We start from the raw sequence: 16,317 nt of genomic DNA, 5'->3' as shown, positions 1-16,317 counted from the left end.
TTTCGAGAATTGTTAAGGAAATTGAATCCTAAGAAGATTCTTTTTTCTTCACTACACCCCTCTCCCAGTTTCACCTATCACCTACCAATTCTTCCACCCCGTTCACTCCCACACTTCCTCTGACATCTCATCTTTTTTCCCCCCAGTCCTGATGAAGGGTCTCGGCCCGAAACGTCAAATGTTTACTATTTCCCATATGTGCTGCCCGGGCTCCTAGGTTCCTCCAGCATTTTGTGTAGGTGTTGCTTGGATTTCCAGCATCCACAGATTTTCTCCGGTTTTTGATAAAAACAAAAGCCGGGTCATATAATATAGCAAGAAAACACTGGGAAGTGAGAGGATTGGAAAGCTTGTACATAACCAACAGGAGACAACTGAAAACAACATACATGGGAGACAAGATGAAAAATTGAGATAACTGAACCAATAATATCAAGTATCAAAACATTTTTCCAGATATATAAAGAGTAAAAGAGAGGGAAGAGTTGATATTGAGAGATGATGCTGGAGAGTTAGTAATAGAACAAAGAAATAGCGGCCAAACGTAATAAATATTTTGTGTCAATCGTCACTGTGTGAGGCACCAGCAGTATAAGACCATCTGACATAGGAGTGGAATTAGGCCATTCAGCCCCACCGAGTCTGCTCCGCCGTTCTAGCCCGGCTGATCCCGGTTCTCACTCAACCCCATGCACCTGCCTCCTCGGCATATCCTGTAATGTCCTGACTGATCTGCAAACTATTAGCTTCTGCCTTAAACATATCCACAGACGTGGCTGCCTCCGCCGCCTATTTCAGAGAATTCCACAGATTCACTGATCTCTGACTATATGAAATCCTCCTTAACTACTCTAAAAGGTCGCTCTGCACTTTTGAGGCTATGCCCTCTATTATGGCTTCCCCCACCGTACGAAAAGTCCTCTCCTCATCCACCCGATCTAGACCTTTCTACATTCTAGACCTTCCAGTGAGATTTACACCCCCCCCCCCCCCCACCCTCACTTATTAAGCATAAGTCAGTGCAGGATTACAGGCCCAAGGCTGGCAAATGCTCCTCATCCCTTAACCCCTTCATTCCCGGAATCATCTTGAACATCCTCTGCACTCTCCAGTGACAACACATGTTTTCTGAAATATGGGTCCCAAATACTCTAAGTGCGGCCTAAGTAGTGTCTTATAAAGTATCAGCATTATCTCCTTGCTTATATATTCTACTTCACTTTAAATAAATGTCAGCAATGCATTTGCCTTCTTTACCACAGGCTCAACCTGTAAATTAACCTTCTGGGAGTCTTGCCCAAGGACTCATATTTCCTTCTGTAGTTCTGTTGTTTGAACCTTCTCCCCAATCAGATAATAGTTCACTCTTGTTCCTTTTGCCAAAATGCATTAACATACATTTCCCAATATTGTATTCCATCTGCCACTTTTTTGTCTGTTTTTCAAATTTCTCTGTGCCCTGCTGCAATCGCATTGCTTCCTCAGTACTACCTACCCCTCCACCTATCTTTGTATCATCCACAAACCTTGTCACAAAGCCATCAGTTCCATTATCCAAATCATTGACACACATTGTGAAAAGTAACGGACCGAATACAGACCCCTGAAGACCACGAGTCACTGCTAGACAACCAGAAAAGGCTCCTTTTATTCCCACTCGCTGCCTCTTGGCTGTCGGCCTTTCCTCTATCCATGCCAGTATCTCTTCTGATTTTTATCCTGTTAAGCAGTCTCATGTGACACCTTATCAGATGCCTTCAGAAAATCCAAGTTAATGATATCCACAGCCTCTCGTTTGTCCATCCTGCTTATCACTTCCTTGAATAACTCTAACAGATTTGTCAGGCAGGATTTCCCCGTACAGAAGCTAAGCTGGCTTTGACTGATTTTATCATTAGTCTCCTTGTACCCCAAATCCTCATCTGTTATAATAGACTCCAACACTTTCCCAGCCACCGAGGTTAGGCTAACTGGACTATAATTTGCTTTCTTTTGCCTTCATCCCTTCTCAAAGAGTGGAGTGACATTTGCAATCTTCCTGTCCTCCGGGACCACGCCAGGATCAAGTGATTCTTGACAGGTCATGACCAATGCATCTGTTATCTCTTCAGCAACCTCTCTCAGGACTCTGGGATGTGGTCCATCTGGTCCAGGTGACTTATCCACTTTAAGAACCTGAGTTTGCCTTGCATGTTTTCCTTTGTAATAGCAATGACATTCACTCCTGCTCCCTGACACTCTGCTAGTGTCTTCCACAGTGAAGACTGATGCAAAGTACCTATCAAGTTCATCTACCATCTTTTCCCCATTTCTACCCCACGTATCATTTTCCAGTGGTCCAATATCAACTCTCGCCTCCCTTTTGCATTTTTTATAATGGTTTATATTATTGTCTAGTTTGGCCTCATATTTCACCTTTCTCCTTTTAGCTTTTTTTTAGTTATATAACCATATAACAATTACAGCACGGAAACAGGCCATCTCAGCCCTTCTAGTCCGTGCCGAACGCTTATTCACCTAGTCCCACTGACCCACACTCAGCCCATAACCCTCCATTCCTTTCCTGTCCACATACCTATCCAATTTTACTTTAAATGACAATACTAAACCTGCCTCTACCACTTCTACTGGCTCATTCCACACAGCTACCACTCACTGAGTAAAAAAAATTCCCCCTCGTGTTACCCTTAAACTTTTGCCCCCTAACTCTCAACTCATGTCCTCTTGTTTGAATCTCCCCTACTCTCAATGGAAAAAGCCTATCCACGTCAACTCTATCTATCCCCCTCATAATTTTAAATACCTCTATCAAGTCCCCCCTCAACCTTCTGCACTCCAAAGAATAAAGATCTAACTTGTTCAACCTTTCCCTGTAACTTAGGTGCTGAAACCCAGGTAACACTCTAGTAAATAGTTGCCTGTTGGATTTTTTTAATACTTTATTTTCAAAATTTTCAAACAAAAACAATGAAATCAACAAGAACATACCAGCAACACACACAAAATGCCGGCGAAACACAGCAGGCCAGGCAGCATCCATAGGGAGAAGCAATGTCGACGTTTCAGGCCGAGATCCTTCGTCAGGCCATACCAGATCAGACACATGTAAAAATGAAATAAGCAAAAAAAAAAGAACATACATGAGAGGGACACCTGTTGTACAAAGTGCTCAAAAATACTAAACATTAAATCGCAAATGAGGTCCATGAGAAATCAGCTTGGGGGGTGGGGGGGGGGGGAGAATTGTTCGTCCGCCCCCGTCATCCAAGTAGGCAAGAAATGGATCCCAGATAGCCGAAATTTTTTTAATTGAATTGGTTCTCAGTAACCTAAGTTTCTCCATCTGTATGACTGAGGTCATATCAGCCATCCATCTCCGAAAGGAATGGGGAGAGAGTGATTTCCATTCCCTCAAGATAAGTCTTTTGGCAACAATCATCCCCAGCGTCAGAGACTGTTGTATGGCTGTAGAGAAACAAATAGTAGATTGCAAGCAGCCAAAGATGGGGAGACCAGCTTCCAAGGGGAAGGATCTTTTATAGGCCTTTGAGTACCAGTCGAATATTTTGGACCAGAATCCAGTCAGTAATGGGCAAAACCAATAGGTGTGTGACAATGTGGCCTCTGTCCCTTGGCATCTATCACACATTGGCGAGACAGAAGGGTAAATCCTGTGCAATCTAAGTTTAGAGTAGTGGAGATGGTGAACAACTTTAAACTGGATCAGCTGGTGTCTGCTGTTAACAGAGCAAGCCTGTATCATCGACAAACTCTTGTTCCAGGCAGCGTCAGATAATTCAATACCCATCTCCTCTCTCCAGGTGTCTCTAATCTTTACAGTAGACGCTACAGTGTGATCATCAAACAAACGTACAAACCAGATGTTTAGAGTCAGGAGGGTTCTTTAAAATATCAAAAACTATATGCTTCCCTGGAAGGATTTCAAAATTACAAATCTTTGATTGAATGTAATGTCTAATTTCTAAGTAACGAAAAAAATACGAATGAGGCAGCTCAAATTTCTCTTTCAGCAAACTAAATGTTGCAAACCGTCCCTCTATGTACAGGTCTTCAATAGAAACTAGACCCATTTCCCTCCAAGTATGGTTGGCTTTATCTGACCATAAGGGTAGAAAGGAGTGATTAAAACAGATTGGTGTTTGTACAGAGGTCTCTGGTAAATTTAGAATGTTCCTAATCCAATTTAGAATTCTGACGGAATTTTTCAAAACAAAACTGAAACTTTTTGAAGTCCCAGGCTTTACTAGCTTAGAGAACAGCATGGCTGGCAAGGAGGAATTGATAACCGAGTTAGACTCCATACATAGCCACAAGGGAACCCCAGGAACTGAGTTATCCAGAGCCCCCGTTGCCAAAACATTAAAGCCCTAGCATTGACAGCCCAATAATAGTGTCTGAATACTGGTAATCCCAGCCCTCCTTCAGACTTCGGCTTTTGTAAATACATTTTTGAAATCCTATGATTCTTATAATTCCAGATATCAGACAAAATTATGGAGTCCAAATCTTTAAAGAAGGCTGAAGTAAGAAAAATGGGGAGATTTTGACAAAGATAGAGAAACCTAGGAAGGGAAACCATTTTAATTGAATTTATATGACCGATCATGGACAGAGGTAGGGTTTTCCAACTTTCTATATTCTGTTTAAGTTTTGAGATAAACTCCTCAAAGTTTAAATATTAATTTAGTATCTTTGGGGATTGCCAAGCCAAGATAAGTGACCTTTAACTACTTTGAACGGGACACTTTCCAAAAAAAACCACGTGTAGATGTTGGAGAGGGGCACAAAGTCACTTTTTGACCAATTAATTGAGTATCCCGATAGTCTGCCAAAGGAGGTGATTAAATCTAGAAGGGGGACTGACTTTTCTGAGCTTTGTAAGTAGAGTATCACATCGTTGGCATATAAACTAAAAGTGTTTCAATACTTCCCACTTCCAAACCCACAATATTTGGGTGACTTCTTATTTTTAGGGCAAGGGGCTCTACCGCGATGGCAAAAAGGGCCGGCGAGAGAGGGCAACCCTGCTGAACTGAACGGTGTAGGGGAAACGTCGTTGAATTGTCACCATTGGTTATAATAAAACACATTGGGCTGGCGTATATCAGTTTTACCCAGGACACAAATGACTTGCTGAACCCAAACCTGTACAGTGACTCAAACATGTAAGGCCAATCAATCTGGTCAAAAGCCTTCTGTGCATCAAGAAATAAAATTGCTGCCCCACTAGCTGTCCCATGATCAGCATACATAGTATTAAGGAGGCATCTGTCATTGGAAAAAGAGAACCTACCCGGGATAAATCCTGTCTGATCAGGATGAATGATAGATGACAAATGCTTATTCAGTCGATTAGCCAGCATTTTAGTAATTACCATTCTATCGAAATACTGGAGTGCAATGAGCCTTTAGCTGGTCGGGTCTGTTTCCTCTTTACCTTTCTTTAAAATGAGGGAAATATTAGCCTTGTACAATGTTCTAGGCAAGACTTTATCTCTCTTAGAGCAGGATATCATTCTGAGGAGAAGTGACCTTGATAGGCAACAAGGAGGAAATAAGATGCTTGAGGAGTATAAAAAGAGTAAGAAAATACTTAAGAAAGAAATCAGGAGGGCTAAAAGAAGACATGAGGTTGCTTTGGCAGTCAGGGTGAAGGATAATCCTAAGAGCTTCTAGAGGTATATTAAGAGCAAAAGGATAGTAAGGGATAAAATTGGTCCTCTTGAAGATCAGAGTGGTCGGCTATGTATGGAACCAAAAGAAATGGGAGAGATATTAAATGGTTTTTTTGCATCTGTATTTGCTAAGGAAACTGGAATGGAGTCAATGGAAACAAGGCGGGAGGTCATGGAACTTATACAGATTAAAGAGGAGGAGGTGCTTGCTGTCTTGAGCCAAATCAGAGTAGATAAATCCCCAGGACCTGGCAGGGTATTACCTCGAACCTTGAAGGAGACTAGTGTTGAAATTGCAGGGGCCCTGACAGATATATTTATATTGTCGGTATCCACTGGTCAGGTGCCGGTGGATTGGAGGATAGCTCATGTAGTTCCGCTGTTTAAAAAAGGCTCAAAAAGTAAGCCGGGAAATTATAGGCCAGTAAGTTTGACATCAGTAGTAGGTAAATTATTGGAAGGAATACTAGGAGATAGGATCTACAAGTATTTGGATAGACAGGGACTTATTAGAAAAAGTCAGCATGGCTTTGTGCATGGTAGGTTATGTTTAACCAATCTATTAGAGTTTTTCGAAGAAGTTACCAGGAAAGTGGATGAAGGGAAGGCAGTGGATGTTGTATACATGGACTTCAGTAAGGCCTTTGACAAGGTCCCGCATGGAAGGTTAGTTAGGAAGATTCAGTCGCTAGGTATACATGGAGAGGTAGTAAATTGGTTTAGATATTGGCTCAATGGAAGAAGACAGAGAGTGGTAGTGGAGGATTGCTACTCTGAGTGGAGGCCTGTGACTAGTGGTGTGCCACAGGGATCAGTGCTGGGTCTATTGTTATTTGCCATCTATATCAATGATCTGGATGATAATGTGGCAAATTGGATCAGCAAATTTGCTGATGATACAAAGATTGGAGGTGTAGTGGACAGTGAGGAAGGTTTCCAAAACTTGCAGAGGGATTTGGACTAGTTGGAGGAATGAGCTGAAAAATAGCAGATAGGAGTTTAATGCGGACAAGTGTGAGGTTTTGCACTTTGGAAGGACAAACCAAGGTAGAACATACAAGGCAAATGGTAGGGCACTGAGGATTGCAGTAGAACAGGGGGATCTGGGAATACAGATACATAATTCCCTAAAAGTGGCTTCACAAGTAGATAGGGTACATTGGCCTTTATAAATCAACGTATTGAGTATAAGAGTTGGAATGTAATGGTGAGGTTGTATAAGACATTGGTGAGACAGAATTTGGGAGTATTGTGTGCAGTTTTGGTCACCTAATTACAAGAAGGATATTAATAAGGTTGAAAGAGTGCAGAGAAGGTTTACAAGGATGTTGCCAGGACTTGAGAAACTGAGTTACACAGAAAGGTTGAATAGGTTAGGACTTTATTCCCTGGAGTGTAGGAGAATGAGGGGTGATTTGATAGAGGTGTATAAAATTATGATGGTACAGATAGAGTGAATGCAAGCAGGCCTTTTCCACTGAGGCTAGGGGAAAAAAAAGAGGTTATGGGTTAAGGGTGAAGGGGGAAAAGTTTAAAGGGAACATTAGGGGGGGTTCTTCTTCACGCAGAGAGTGGTGGGAGTGTGGAATGAGCTGCCAGATGAAGTGGTGAATGCGGGCTCACTTTTGACATTTAAGAAAAACCTGGACAGGTATATGGATGAGAGGGGTTTGGAGGGATATGGTCCAGGTACAGGTCAGTGGGACGAGGCAGAAAAATGGTTCGGCACAGCCAAGAAGGGCCAAAAGGCCTGTTTCTGTGCTGTAATGTTCTATGGTAAGTGGGGCAAGGATATCACAAAATTTCTTACAAAATTCACAGCCAAATCCATCTGGCCCAGCTGCTTTGCCAAATGGAAATGCCTTAATGCCAGAAGTTATTTCTTCCAATGTGAAGTCAGAATTCAGGTCCTGCATAGCAGCATCACTGAGTTTCAGCATTACAAGAGAATCAAAGAGGTCATTCAAATCCGATTGAGTGGCATTTCATTTAGAAGTGTAGAGTTCACTGTAAAATTCTTTAAAACTGTCATCTATCTCCTTGGGGTTAGTTAACAGGGTGCCTGTCCTCTATCTAATACAGTGAATTGACCTTAGGGGCTGGGCACCCCTAAGCTTCCGTCCCAGGAGCCCCGCAGGCTTGTCCCCTATTTCGAAGTGCTTTTGTCTTCATTTTTAAGAGGAGGTTATTTATTTGAGCACCCAAGATACAACTGTACTCATACTTAAGCTTCATTATTTTATTATTATCTTCAGAAGATTTCGAAGCCTGGTTTGTCACTTCGAGGGTTGGGAGAGTATTCTCAATCTCTAATAATCGCCCTTCTCTCTCCCTCTTAGCAGCGGATTCATGCGAAATTATATACCCACGAATTACAACTTTTAATGTCTCCCAGAGTGTGGAATCTGACAGCTCGCCGTTATCATTAATTTCTATAAAATCTTTTAATTTGTTGGTGATATTTTCTATAAATTTATCAGCGAGTAGGGCGGGGTTAAAATGCCAGGAATAGATTTGTTTGGGAAGTGAGACATTTAGGGACTGTTATGAATGTACCACAGCTCTGAGGGGCCGAAGGGTGCGGGACCAGCCCCCTCCTTCCGGAGAATCGCAAGATCGCTATTAATTCGGGTCTTGGACCCAGGAAATGAGAGACAATGCAACGGATTTGACCATTGTTCTTAGAGGCACCTGTGTGAATTGCAACTCTATAGTACGTGCCAGCTATCAGGGACATGGACACCCTCGGGCAGTGTGGGGTGGGGATTGTATCACCCTACCTTGAGTGACATCTACAAATCTGCCAGTCACGATAAAAGGGGACTGCAGGAGGCAGTACGCCAGCGACGCACCAGACGGAGACACTATCGCTCATCGCTCCCGTGAGGACGGGAAGCTGTTCGGGAGCCACGTGTGATTCGGTTCCCCTAGCTAGGGAATCGAGTGGCTGATAACCCCGAAAAGGATTCCGAACTGACAACGGGGAACTCACGTTCCCGATTCAACGATTTGAGTCCAACAGGCTGGCAAGTTTATTTTCTCTCTCCAACACGTGAGCCCCAGCGGTCTCCGAAAGGCTAAAAGCCTGCATGAACTTCAGAGACTTTGATATTTCCATCGGAAAATAGTTTTACCCCTAGACAAACGATAGAGCTACTTCGTATTGTTGATTATTACTATACCCGCGCTTTAGATTGAGTATTGACGACGTATATCATCTGAATGTTTGTATTAACCTTACTTTTGTGCCCCTTTATAAATAAAAACGTTTAAAAATAGTACCATCAGATTTCAGCGGACCTCTCTATCTTTGCTGGTAAGTGACCCAGTTATGGGGTTCATAACAGGACATTGTCAAGGGGCTATGGTCAGAAATTAATCTATTATAATATTTTGTACTGGTAACATGAGATATTAAATGAAAGTCAACCAAAAAATAATCTACTCTACTATAAGATTTGTGAACGTGAGAATAATAAGAATAGTCCTTGTCGGTGGGATGTTGAACTCACCAGATATCTACTAAATTCCTAAATTTAATCATATTGCTTAGGACCTACCTGCACTGACACGATATTTGAGGGTGGGCGGGAGGTCAATCTATATAAATATAGATCTAGGTAGCAATTCCAGTCACCACCGATTATTATATTTGAATTACTGGCATCCAGAAGTAAATCAAAAACTTTCCTAAAACAATTTGGCTCATCTGTGTTTGGACCATAAATATTAAGGAGGGTTAGCAGAAACGAATTAATGGTGCCAGAGATGCTAATAAACCTGCCAAGAGGATCTGTGGTCATGGAAGTGAGTTGAAATGGAATATTTTTCCTAAAAAGGATAGCCACACCACAGGCATGTGAGGTAAACCTGCAATATCCAGTTAGACCTCAATCTGTGTTGCTCAGTTACTTTGATACGGGTTTCCTGTAGGAAAAAAAATCACATCTGCAAATAGAGATTTGAGATGTCTAAAAAGTTTATCCCTCTTAACAACATGACCAAGGCCTCCACGAGACTATTGTAACATCTTTACCCCCCAGCTGCGTTCTACCGCAAGGCCTCTGCATATGAGAATAGGAAAGAGATGATTAGAATTGAGCACAAACATAGTAAACAAAGCAAAATGACTGGCAGCCTCATAGGAACACAACATACACATAAAAACATGTCTAAGCCATAAACAAGAACAACACACACCCTAACCCACCCCCTTTCGTGTCTCCCTAAACCAGCCCGAAAGGAGCTGCTGGGCAGGTAACTAACATCACACAATTATCACAAACCCCCTCTCCCAGAAAATTTATAACACAAACTATATAATACCGTTAAATAAATGTTATTAGGGCTGGGGAGAGTTATCCAATGTCTGCACCTGAAGCTGGACATTCATGACACCAACTCAAATTTAACCATTATAATAACAGAAATATTTGGAACATTCTCTGCAGTTAAATCCCAGTGCGGCATACAGCATTGTAAAACTACATATAACAAGCAGGTCCCTCCCCTTATCCCAACTTGGAAACCGGCACAAGTATAAGCTGAATAAACAGTGTCAATATATCTACTCCCTTTTGCGTACGTTATTCCTTTCCAAAAATTGCGCTGCTTCTATCGGGTCGTCGTATACTATAGACACTCTTCCATCTTGATGATCAATATAGAGCCTAGCCGGGTACCGCAGGGTGTGCTTGATTCCTCCATCACGCAGAGTGTGCAATACATCACGAAAGGCACGATGTTGAGTCATCACCTCATTGGTATAGTCCGGGAAGATCAAGACCTTGTTTCCCTTGTACTCCATGGGTCATAGTCTGCTGCGGCGCGGAATCAGCTCTTTCACTTGATACATGCCAAGATGGTACGGGAAATGCTTTTCCCCGGGCAAGTTGACAATCAGTCTGGAAACAAATTCAGTAGGTTTAGCATCCGCCTCGCCCTCTTGTATCCCTACAATCTTAATGTTATGTCTCCGGGAACGAGCCTCTAAGTCATGCACTTTAACCTGGAGCTGGCTTTTTTGTCTCATTAGCTCTGAATACTGAACTTCAAGCTCCTGCACACGTGTTTCAAGGTCGCTAGCAGTTAGTTCTTGATTAGCCACACGGGCTTGTAGATAATCCTGCGAGGCCACAAGTGTCTGAAACTTGGTCTCAAAAACATCACAACGGTGGTTAATGCCACGTAGAACCGACTCAGAAAGTTTTATCCGCCGGTATCTCAGACGCGGAGAAGTTGTTTACAGACCCCTTGTTAACACTAACTTCGGAAGTTTCGTAGTCGGCCGTCTTGGCTTTATTTGCCTTCGGCATTGTCAAACTTTTCCAGACACTTAGTTTAGACATACACTGGTGGCCTATGAATGAATAAAACACTGTATAATAGTAATTTTATCGAGGCTTCGGAGAGGAGCTCTGACCAAACAAGTCTAATCTATACGCATGCACACCCCGCCTGTTGTTGGATTTTAAAAGCTACCCAATTATCTAACTTCCTCTTCACTTTTGTTACCTTATATGCACTTTCCTTGGCTTTTACACCGTCCTTAACTTACTTTGACAGCCACGGTAGCCTAGCCCCGCTGTTTGAGAACTACTTCTGAGGGACATATCTATCCTGTACATTATGAACTATTCCCAGAAACGTCAGCTGTTCCTGTTCTGGCATCATCACCACCAGTATCCTCCAATCCAGCTGGGGAATCACCTCTTTCATTACTCTGTAATTACCTTTATTCCATTGCCATACTACACATGTGATCTATGCTTCTCCCTCACAAATTTCAGTAGAATTAAGTCATGATCACTGCCTTTTAATGGTTTCTTGACACAATAAGATCTGGGTTATTACACAACACCCAATCTAAGATAGCAATTCCCGAGTAGGCTCAACCATCAGCTGCTCTAAAAAACCATTTCGTAAGCATTCAATACATTCCCTCTCTTGTGATCGGACACAAATCTGACTTTCCCAATTCTCCTGCAGATTGAAGTCACCCACTACAATTGTGTCATTAAACTTATTAATAAATGCAAAACATTCAGGAGTATCTGTGGCAGAAGTGAGGATACATGCTTTTACCAAGGAGTGAAGGTGTTTTGGAAGCTGAAAGACCTGAAGGTAGATAAGACTCCTGGACCAGGTGGAGACCCCAGGGTTCAGAAAGAGGTAGCTGAGGAGATTGTGCTGGCAGAGTCATAGAACACTACAACACAGGAAAATGCCACTCGACCAACTTAGTCCGTGCCAAAGCATTAATCTACCGAGTTCCAACAACTTCCACCTGGACCATAGCCCTCCATATCCTTCTCATCCATGGACCTAAACAAACTTCTCTTAAAGTTTGAAATCGTCCCTGCCACTTGCTCTGGCAGCTGGTTGCACTCTTTCCCCGCCTCTGAATGAAGAAGCTCTCCCCTAGTTAAAGTAATGAGTAATGATCTATCACGAATCACTAGATTTTGGAACGGTTCTGGCGGACTAGAAAGTTGTGAATGTCACTCCACTCTTTAAGAAGAGAGGGAGGCAGAAGAAAGGAAATTATAGGACAGTTAGTCTGACCTCAGTGGTCAGGAAGATGTTAGAGTGTATTATGGGTGAATTTTTGGGTTCTGTAATTGGGGACGCATGATGAAGTCGGCCAAAGTCAGCAGAATTCCTTTAGAGGAAATCGTCTCTGACAAATCTCTTGGAATACATTGAGGAAATAACAGGCAGGATAGATAAAGCAGAGGCAGTGGATGTTGTTTGCTTGGATTTTCAGATGATCTTTAACAAGGTACCCATGCAAGGCTTATCGAGAAAGTAAGGATGCATGGGGTACCATTAAGGAAGTGCGGATTCAAGGGGATATTGTTTTTATGATCCAGAACTGGCTTGCCCACAGAAGGCAGAGTGGTTGTAGACGGGTCATATTCTGCATGGAGGTCGGTGACCAGTGGTGTGCCTCAGGGATCTGTTCTGGGACCCCTACTCTTCGTGATTTTTATAAATGACCTGGATGAGGAAGTGGAGGGATGGGTTAGTGAGTTTGCTGATGACACAAAGGTTGGAGTTGTTATGGATAGTGTGGAAGGCTGTCAGAGGTTACAGCGGGATATTGATAGGATGCAAAACTGGGCTGAGAAGTGGCAAATGGAGTTCAACCCAGATAACTGTGAAGTGGTTCATTTTGTTAGGTCAAGTATGATGGCAGAATATTTTATTAATAGTAAGATTCTTGGCAGTATGAAGAATCAGAGGGATCCTGGGGTCCGAATCCATAGGACATTCAAAGGTGCTACGCAGGTCGACTCTGTCGTTAAGAAGGCGTGCAGTGTATTGGCCTTCATCAATCGTGGAATTGAATTTAGGAGCCAAGAGGTAATGTTGCAGCTATAAAGGACCCTGGTCAGACCCCACCTGGAATAATTTGCTAAATACTGGTTGCCTCAGTACAGGAAGGATGTGGAAACCACAGAAAGGGTGCAGAGAGGATATACAAGGATGTTGCCTGGATTGGAGAGCATGCCTTATGAGAATAGGTTGAGTGAACTTAACCTTTACTCCTTGGAGCAAAGGAAGATGACAGGTGACCTGGTAGAGGTGTATAAGATAATGAGAGGAATTGATCGTGTGGATAGTCAGAGGCTTTTACCCAGGGTTGAAATCCCTAACATAAGAGGGCACAGTTTCAAGCAGCTTGGAAGTAGGTACAGAGGGGATATCAGGGGTAAGATTTTTTTACGTAGAGAGTAGTGAGTGCGTGGAATGGGCTGCCAATGGCGGTGGTTGAGGCGGAGACGACAGGGTCTTTTAAGAGTCTCCTCGATAGGTACATGAAGCTTAGAAAAATAGAGGACTATATGTAAGCCTAGGTAGTTCTAGGGTACAGACATGTTCGGCACAGTTTTGTGGACCGAAGGGCCTGTATTGTGCTGCAGGTTTTCTACGTTTCTCAGGTGCTGCACGTGAGGCTGCTTAACAAGATCACAGCTCATGGAATTACAGGAAAGATACTTGTATGGATCGAAGAGTGGCTGACTGACAAGGGAAAAAGAGTCAGAATAATGTGGGCAATTCTGTTTTGCTGTCGGTAACTAGTGGTGTTCCGTAGGGGTCAGTATTGAAACCGCATCTTTTCATGTTAAATCTGAATGATACAGATGATGGAATTGATACCTTGGTGATGAACTTTGCAGTGGATACAAAGATAGGTACGGGACAGGTAGTTTAGAGCAAATCGGGAGTCTACAGAAGGACTTCATTAGGATTGGAGATCAGGCACCGAAGTAGCAGATGAAATACAGTGTATGCAAGTGTCCGGTCATGTACAATTGGCAGAAGGAATAAGGGCGTAGGGAAAAATAAATGGGAGAAAATTCAAAAATCAGAGGAACATCGGTACTTGGGAGTCCTTGAGCAGGAGTCCCTAAAGGTTTGCTTGCAGATTGAGTTGATTAAGGATGACAACTGTAATGTTAGCATATAAGAGCGAGGATGTGATACTGTAGCTTTATAATGCATTGGTCAGATCACTCTTGGTGTGTTGTGAGCAATTTCCGACCTCCTATCTGAGAAAAATATGTGTTTGTATTGGAGCAGGTCCAGAGAAAGTTCACGAGAATGATTCCAGGAATGAAAGTGTTAACGTATGAGGAGTGCTAGATAGATAGATAGATAGATAGATAGATAGATAGATACTTTATTCATCCCCATGGGGAAATTCAACTTTTTTTCCAATGTCCCATACACTTGTTGTAGCAAAACTAATTACATACAATACTTAACTCAGTAAAAAATATGATATGCATCTAAATCACTATCTCAAAAAGCATTAATAATAGCTTTTAAAAAGTTCTTAAGTCCTGGCGGTAGAATTGTAAAGCCTAATGGCATTGGGGAGTATTGACCTCTTCATCCTGTCTGAGGAGCATTGCATCGATAGTAACCTGTCGCTGAAACTGCTTCTCTGTCTCTGGATGGTGCTATGTAGAGGATGTTCAGAGTTATCCATAATTGACCGTAGCCTACTCAGCGCCCTTCGCTCAGCTACCGATGTTAAACTCTCCAGTACTTTGCCCACGACAGAGCCCGCCTTCCTTACCAGCTTATTAAGACGTGAGGCGTCCCTCTTCTTAATGCTTCCTCCCCAACACGCCACCACAAAGAAGAGGGCGCTCTCCACAACTGACCTATAGAACATCTTCAGCATCTCACTACAGACATTGAATGACGCCAACCTTCTTAGGAAGTACAGTTCTTTGACCCTGTACTTCCTGGTCCGGAAGAAAGGGAAGCGATCACATTGAAACCTATTAAACATTGAAAGGCCTCGACAGAGTGGCTATGAAGAAGATGCACCCTACACTGTGTGAGTCTGGGACCAGAGGCCACGGCCTCAATATATAGGGTATCCACTGACAGCAGAGATGAGGAGGAATTTCTGTAGTCAGGGAGAGGTAAATCTTTGGAATTCATTGCCACGGACAGTGTAGAGGCCAAGTCATTGAGTGTATTTTAAATGGATGTTCAAAGATTATGGGGAGAAGGCAGGAGAATGGGGTTGTGAGAGATAATCAACTGGACAGGAAGGAATGGTGGAGCAGATTCGATTGGCTGATCAGACTCTGTCTCATATCTCATGGCTCATGGTCTGGAGAAGAGGCTAGTGAGGTTGCATTCGGGTTAGGGTATTGTTAGGGTATCCGCGCCTGGATTATTGTATTCAGTTTTGGTCCTTCTATAGGAGAGAGGACGTCGAGCTGGAATGAGTGCAGTGGGGATTTACAAGAATGGTGCTGGTACTCGAGGGACTGAGTTCTGGGGAGAGGTTGGGCAGGCTGGGATTCACACCTTGAAGTGCAGGAGATTGAGGCTGACATTATACAGGTGTTCCAAACCATGAATGTACAGAAATGGGGAATGCCTACAGTCCTTTCTCCACTTTTGTGGAATCAACAACCAGAGGGCACCGGTTTAAGGTGAGAGAGGATTGATTTAATAGGGATTCCAGGGGAAAATTATTAATCCACTCTCTGTTCTGGTTCATTGTTTAACTAACACGATGAGTGCACTATCGGGTTGGAGGAGCAACACCTCATATTACATCCGGGTAGTTTACAACCTGACGGCATGAACATCGATATCTTTAACCCTCACATATTCTATACCTTCACAGTATGGTCCGAGTCAATTTTGACCCGGCCCAAGAATCCTCTCATAACAAGTGTCTAGACCAAATTTTGAACCACAGATCTATTTAGAATGTATAAATAGCCTATCTGACATTAATAAATGGGTGATTAATCCTTAACGTTTCACAGAGCAGAGAGAGTGTAGTTTTTAGGTTTTACTCTATTTGTTTATGGAGAAAAAAACATCTACTATCACATAATATCATGTCCTATTTTACCTAAGACATGCAAACATAACAGGCGAAATGATTTAAATATATTTTATTGAAACTGAAAATGGCAAGAACATTCTGGAACTGTGGGGTTTATTATATAACGATTTGTAACCATTACAACCATCAAACACTGTCCACAGAGTTATGTAACACTTACCCAAAAGGCTGGTATATGTCTAGGGGAAAAGGAGATCCAGCCACACACCAACCCACCTCCCGTACACGCAG

This window comes from Hemitrygon akajei, chromosome 9 (genome assembly GCF_048418815.1).
Source record: "Hemitrygon akajei chromosome 9, sHemAka1.3, whole genome shotgun sequence".
Lineage (NCBI taxonomy): Eukaryota > Metazoa > Chordata > Chondrichthyes > Myliobatiformes > Dasyatidae > Hemitrygon > Hemitrygon akajei.
The sequence above is the reverse complement of the archived record's forward strand: the minus strand, read 5'-3'. Positions refer to the sequence as shown.